This window comes from Bison bison, unplaced genomic scaffold (assembly GCF_000754665.1).
Source record: "Bison bison bison isolate TAMUID 2011002044 unplaced genomic scaffold, Bison_UMD1.0 scf7180017857619, whole genome shotgun sequence".
NCBI classification, from domain to species: Eukaryota; Metazoa; Chordata; class Mammalia; order Artiodactyla; family Bovidae; genus Bison; species Bison bison.
Window position 1 is genome coordinate 10,970 of NW_011488192.1, and position 7,552 is coordinate 18,521.

A 7,552-nucleotide genomic window follows, 5' to 3' on the forward strand; every position below is an offset into this window, starting at 1 on the left:
TGGAGAGAGCATCCAGTGTCTGGGGATGCATTGGAGAAGCCCACAGAGGCAATTGAGGCCAATGGAACTGTGAATATGAAAAGATGGGAAAACCCAGAGCATTTTGGAAGGCAAGGCAGGCTGGGAAAGGGGGCCTGGGCAGACACTTCAAAGGAACATAGAGGGATTCCCAGGCAATTTGCACTCTGTGCACTGCTGAGGGCCCCTGAGCCCAGGGTTGATCCCACCTACTGATGGGAGTGCCACAAGCCAAAGCCCAAAATGGCCTGCCCAGCTCAATGCAGACCTTGGGGGTCTGTGATACGGTCAGGGCCCGTGAAAGCCCACTCACTCCATGGGATTCTGTCCATGGTCTGTGCTGGGAAAGAGGCCAGGGGTGTACCCTCCATCTACGCACCCACCTCTATTTACATAAATTGGGGCGGAGTTGCCTCAAGCTCTCCAAAGTCCTGGGCTGCTGGGTCCTTGCCCACTAGGCCAGCAGTCTGCAGCATCTGTGTAGCTCTCCCACCATGGCTTCGTCCGGCTACTCCAGCACCTCCACCGGTACATTTGCCCTCGGTCCCTGGGACTGGATCATGTCTCAGGGGATTTGTGGATCTTGAGGCCAAGGGTTCACCACAAACTTCTCAACCCACCACCAAGAATGGCAGGGACCAATAGGCTGGGCCCATGTTTCCCAGGCATCATGTGTGCCCAAAGAGGCATCGTTTGTTCGTTTTGCTCCTTTGGCACATACATGGCTTCTCCTTTCTCTTTTCTGTGATGATGGTGTTGGTTGAGGGGGAAGCAGTATGGGGGACTGGTATGGGGCTATTTATCCTCATTTTCCTGTGGAAATGGGAGTCGGGGAGCTCTGTGGCTTTGCCTCCTTCAGTGGCTTTATCTCCACATTGGCCTAGTGTCTTCTGCCTTCCATCAGGCATTCCTGGTTGGGATTCACTTCGGATTTCTTTCCTTTCCTTTCCTTTTTCACCAGTGATGGCAAATATGGCCAGTACTCATGTTAGCCCCGAGAAGCAAGATTTCCTCCCATTGGTACTGTGATGGAGGGAAATCTGGGAGAAGCCCCATCAAGACGTTTCCCAGGCATCTCCCCAGACTGGTGGAAAAAGGCGGGAGAGTGTGTTGTGATCTTCGGTGGGTGAGATTTCTTGCCGCCTTTGTTTGACGCTGGGTTTGGTTTCCTTTCTGCTTGCTCATGTTTCTTGGATTCCTGCGTCAGTGCGGGTGGGGGTGGGGGTGGAGTGGGGGTGCAGTGAGGGATTTTCCCACTGCCCTTGCCTCTCAGCCTGGCTGTCAGGGTGTAGCCAAGTGACTTCCAAATGTACACCTGTCCCCATGCTCCCAGCTTTGCTCAGGCACAGGGGCAACTCCCCTGGGTGGGGAGCATGCTTGGGCTCCTCCGTCGAGTCCTCCCCCAGGTGCACTGAGACTTCCCTTTCTTCTCTTCCACAGGCCTCATCGCCACAGCATCTTGAAGGAGGAGGCCTGTTCTGAAGCTAAGCCAGATGGACGCCTTGCAAGTGCTCTTTCAAAGAACCCCTACCCTGGGATAGCGACCAGAGAACGACTGGCCCAAGAGCTTGGAATTGCCGAAAGCAGAATTCAGGTAGGACCCTGTCTCTCCAGCCATTCTGCCTTTCAGGCTCTCCATGCTGATCCAAGTCAGCTGAAAGCATCTGGCGGCCTTTCTCCTGAGAAGGAATTCTCTCTGTCCCTAGGTCTATTTTCAAAACCAAAGAACAAGATGGTTAAAGCAGAGCTGATCACCGTCTGAATATGTGCACCAAGACGGGGAAGGGGGGCCAACGCCACACCCACACCACCATCAGCACCTCCTCGACCTCAGTCTTCCTCTCAAAGTAATTTAGCCAATGTTCTCCAAAAGCAAGTCCCCAGAGGGATGTTCTGAACCCTCCCCCTCTTGCCAGAGAATTCTCTCTGCTGGTGGATGAGCACAGGAGGCCCAGAAACACCACGTGGGAGAGGAAACAGGGCCATCTGGTGGCTGCAACCATCAGTGTCCCAGATTGGGGCAAGACGCCCCCAGTCAGCATGGGCGGGCAGCACTCTTCCCCCTTTGAACTCCCTCCCCAGCTCTCATCGGGAACTTTAGCCTCTGGCTGCCCAGGCAAACTTGGCAGAGGAGCATACTTCAGGGCACTCTATGGCAACATTGGAGGCGTAAAGAGACACACAGGGACATGCATGTGTGTGGAGTGTGCATGTGTGTGTGTGTGTGTGTGCACGCACACATTCATGATGGATCCAGGCACGTGATCCATCTGTGTGTGTATGCCTTAGAGCCCAGTCCTGGCTGCAGAGCCACCTGTAGTGATTCAGGTGTGTAGGATTCTTCATCCCCTGTACACTGTCTAGGTTATCTGTGCTGTGAACGTTCCATGGACCTTAACATCCTCTCCTCTCGGTGTGTTCTTTCTTTGGTAGAAGACTCAGCCAGAGAGGCCCGGAGAAAGAGGACCATCATCTCTCCAAGAACAAAGATCTTTGTGCAAGCCTTCATGAGGGTTCACTTCCCGGCGATTGCCGCCAGGGAAGAACTGGCTCATCAGACGGGAATCCCAGAACCTCGAATCCAGGTAAGTTCTCCAGCCAGCGCATGGGCCCAGGACATGACCCTGGAGAAAGGAGAGTTCAGCCTTGCCAAGCGTTTGGAGCTGGATACACGTAGGCTTGGGCTGGAGCTAGGGCTTGGGCTTGGGGGTAGGGGGCTGAAAGTCAGTGAGCTGAGTGGTGGGTTTTGCTGTGCTTGTGGCCGTTCAGGCACCCCTCATTTCCCCGGTCCAAGGGATACATTTTCAGAAAATGGCCCTGCAGAAGTCACCCTGGGCCTGACAGACCAGAGACCGGGCAGCCAGGTGGGCTGTCAAATGGGCACCGTGCATGTGCCAGCACGGTGATCTGGATAGTCATGACTTCTGATGTGCCTGTCTGCCTTTTGCTCCCCTAGATATGGTTTCAAAACCGAAGAGCTCGGCACCCCCAGCAGAGCCCAAGTGGGCCCAGAAATGGCTGGGTCCAAAGGCTAGGTGGCACATTGGCCATGACTACTCCTGCTCCAGAGGACTGAAGGGCCCCATCTGCTGTCCAGAGCACCTCTCCTCCCCTTCGCCCCTCTCAGCCATAGAAGAGCATGCCTCCCTTGGCTGTAGCTGCTTCTTTTGGGGCCCCCACCTTCTGCATCCCCAGGACTTCCTCTGGTGTCTGTGTGGGTCAGCCTTTGATGATCTTCCTGGTCCTGCCCAGCCCAGTGGCTCTCTAGCCAAGTGGGAAGGCACCACCTTCTCCCTAGTTTGCAGTTCCCTGGCCCCCGTGCTCCCCTGCTGGCACTGCCCCTTGGCAATGTGGGCAAGAGGCCATCCTGCCGCCTGTACAGCTGGAGACACACGTCCCGCGGTGGCCGGAGTCACCCTATGGTGAAGGCATGGCCCCTCTGCTATAGCCATAGCCCCAAAGCCTCAGCCTTCCAAGCTTGAAAAGCTCTTGGTGGCCACGGGCATCCTGGACATGCAGGCCCCTTCCCCAGGGTCTGCTGCCAATGCAGGAGTGCACCCTGCTCTCCCAGGCACACCAAGTTTCCTAGAAGAGCTTTCGACATACACGGGCATCCCACATACTTTTGGACCTTCCACGTGGGCCTCTGTAGTTGCAGTGCAACAGCCAACTCTCTCCTGCACACCCAGCCTCTTAGAGGAAATCTTGGCTGCTAAGGGCATCTCTGACATGCCTGGGCCTTCCATGGGTCCCTCTGCCAACGAATGCGCACCTCTTGCCATCCCAGTCTCACCCAGCCTCCAAGACATGCTCCTGGCTTCCACGTGCATCCTAGGCTCACGGGGTCCTTCCCCGAGGTCCTGTACTGCGGTCTCAGGGGAACACCAAGCTCTCCCCAGGTCACCCAGCCTCCTAGAGGAAATCTTGGCTGAAACGGGCATCCAGGACATGCCCTGGGCTTCCCTGAGGGCCACTGTGGAGGAAGAAGGAGTTGAAGCAATCCTGGAAACACCACTCAGTGAGGATGATTACCAGGCCCTCCTTGACATGCTGCCAGGCTCCACAGGTTCTCTGGCTTAGAGGGAGAGGAAGGAAGGGGCACCTTCTCCTCCGAGCCCCTTTCAGTTCTCCTTTCCTGGGGTACCGAGCCATGGAGATCTGGGAAGGGGGCGGTTTTGGGTTGTGAGAGGAGAGAATACAGACAGGATGTTTACCAACAACTTTGGGAACAAATCCGAGAGCTGGACCTTTGGGAAGCTGCCCCCCTAAGAGGGACACCCCACTTGAAGCCTCAAGGAACCCAAGTATTGCAGTGACCAATAGGGTGCCTAAGAGGGGATATGCCATGGACCTAATAAAGAAACCCTGTGACCTGCACAGTTTCTTTTGGTCTGGCTCTCCTGTCTTCTGATCCCATCTTTCCAGTTCACACAGAGAACTCCTTCCCTATGCCAGGGGCATAGGGAGAGAGTGGGGGTGAAGGGAGACAGTTGGGGAATGCTGAATGGGAGATGAAGGGGGGAAGAGATGGAAGGGGGGCAGGGGGAATTGGCGACCCAGGGAGGGAAAGGGGGGTCAGTGGAGTGGGGGGGAAGCCCGCGTCTGGGACTCATTTTCAAGCCACCAGCAAACCTGCAGTTATCCCAACATACTCCATCAGGAGCAGGCTTCCCTTGGTTTCTGGGTGCCTGCTCTGGGAAGTTTCCCGAGGTCAGATCCTCTGAGCAAGCAATAGGGACCTACCCACACAACCGATTTCATGACCAGACTCCATATGAACACACATGGCTGATATATCTGCAAAGGCCAATCATCTCCATGTGTCTCTCTGACCCTCAGAGTGCAGTGACTGAGCTCACCCTACCACGAGCCTCCCCCCATCACCCGCAGACATACAGATATGATTTACTTGCAAACCCGTTCCTGACTTCATAGACCCAATGGTTTTGAAGTACATACAAACCCCTGACTGTTCTCATGTGAACCCCGTGGTTGGGTTTAGAAACGTCAGTGGCCAAAGAATACACTGCTAATTATGGCTAAGGGGGTGGTGTTGTGGTTCCTTCAAGCCACGCTCCCTCTCTACCCCCTCCTCAGGATAGAGCCAGGGCAAAAGGTCTATTCCCGGCTCCACTTTGCGGGCAAGCACGTGCACCCACACCCACACGCACACATGCACACTGTCCTGTCTGACACATTGCAACTCCGTGGACTAGTTCTAGAGGCCAGATGGTATTTTTTCCCTTTTGCAGCAGATCTTCCCAACGCAGGAATCAAACCGGTGCCCTGCATTGCAGGCGGATCCTTTACAACTGAGCTATAAGGGAAGACCTGAGCACCGGCAAGCCAAGTTCAAGGCCATGCCACCAGGAGAGGAAAGGCTAGCTGATCTCCAGGTCATCCGCCAGCCACCCCTCAGTGCCCCCACATCCCAGCCAATGGAGCGTCCTGACAAGAATGAGGTGTACATCAGAGGAAGGAGCCTCAGTGAAGGCACAGTCTTCCGGGGACTGGCTTCTTTCCCTTGGAATCTGTGTCCTCCTCCACCACCTCCTCCCCTGGTAGCAGTTCTCTGTGCCAAGTGCTCTCCTGCTGTCATGGCCCCTTGGCAGCCTGGGCCAGGGGCCATCCTGCCGCCTGCACAGCCTGAGACACACATCCCGCAGTGGCCCAAGTGACCCTATGGTGAACACACGGCACCTCTGCTAGAGCCACAGCCACAGACCTCCAACCTTCCAAACTCGACAAGCCTCCTAGTTGAGCTCTTGGCAGCCACAGGCTTCCCAGACACACAGGCACCTTTCCTGGGGGCCACTGCAGATATGTAAGAGTGCACCCTGTTCTCCCAGGCACACCCAGCTTCCTAGACTAGCTCTTGGCGCCACTGGGCATCCTGGACACAATGGGGCCTTCCCTGGGGCCCTCTGCAGATGCACGAGCACACCCAGCCCTCTTCGACTCACCCAGCCTCCAAGACGAGATCCCAGCTGCCACGTGCATCCTGGGCTCGCTGGGTCCTTCCCTGGGTTCCTCTACTGTCATTGCAGGGGATCATCCAGCCCTTCCCAGGTCACCCAGCATCCTAGAGGAAATCATGGCTGCCAAGGCCATCAAAGACATACACTGGTCTTACCCGGGGACCGCTGTGGAGGAAGAAGGAGTTGAGGCATTCCTAGAAGCACCCCTCAGTGAGAATGATCACCAGGTCCTCCTCGACATGCTGCCAGCTCCCCAGGCCCTCGGGTTCAGAGGGAGAGGAAGGAACTGGCACCTTCTCCCTCAAGCCACTTTCAGGTCTCCTTTCCTGAGATGTGGAGACATGGAGCTCGGGTAGGGGGGGGATTTTGGTTGGGGGGAGGAGAGAATACAGTTGGGATACCTACCAATAACTTTGGGGACAAACACAAGAGCTGGAACTTTGGGTAGCATGCCCCCCCCCAAGAGGGTGAGGAGGAAATAGGGAGTCATCTGAAAAGGAATTCAGAATAATGATAATAAAAATGATCCAAAATGATCCAAAATCTTGAAAACAAAATGGAGTTACAGATAAATAGCGTGGAAACAAAGATTAAGATGAAAGAAATGTTTAACAATGATATAGAAGAAATAAGAAAGAGTCAATATATAATGAATAATGCAATAAATGCAATCAAAAACACTCTGGAGGGAACCAACAGTAGAATAACGGAGGCAGAGGATAGGATAAGAGAGGTATAAGATAGAATGGTGGAAATAAATGAAGCAGAAAGGAAAAAAGAAAAAAGAATTAAAAGAAATGAGGGCAACCTCAGGGGCGTCTAGGACAATGTCAAACACACCAACATTCGAGCCATAGGATTTCTAGAAGAAGAAGAAAAACGAAAGGCCATGAGAAAATACTTGAGGAGATAATAGTTGAAAACTTCCCTAAAATGGGAAAGGAAATAGTCACCCAAGTTCAAGAAACCCAGAGCATCCCAAATAGGATAAACACAAGGCAAAACACCACAAGACACATAATAAGCAAAATAACAAAGATAAAATACAAAGAACAAATATAAAAAGCACCAAGGGAAAAACAACAAATAGCACATGAGGGGATTCCCATAAATATAACAGCTGATGTTACAATAGAAACTCATCTGGCTGGAAGGGATTGGCAGGACATATTTAAAGTGATCCCCTCACAACATGATGGCACTTCTGACTCCCCTGCTGCACCCCTAGAAAAAGCCAAGGTCCTCGATGGAACATGACAGGAGGCATGACATCCCTTTTACACCTCGAGAGAAAAGCACAGTACCATACCTCAAAATTAGACAAGGCTTGACTCCCTTGTTTAAACTCCACAAGAACACCGAGTTGCCTGTCAAAACTGGACAGGGCCACCGAGTATTCCCACTCAGTTCAAGATGATTCTCTCTTCCCCAGCAGTGACTGGAGAGTAATTTCAATGTGCCCCTGCAAGTTGAAAGGAGGCCTGATTTCCCATAGGCCACAGGAAAGGTGCCCTGAGGTCCCCGACGCAGCTCGAAAGAAACCCAAATTTCCCGCT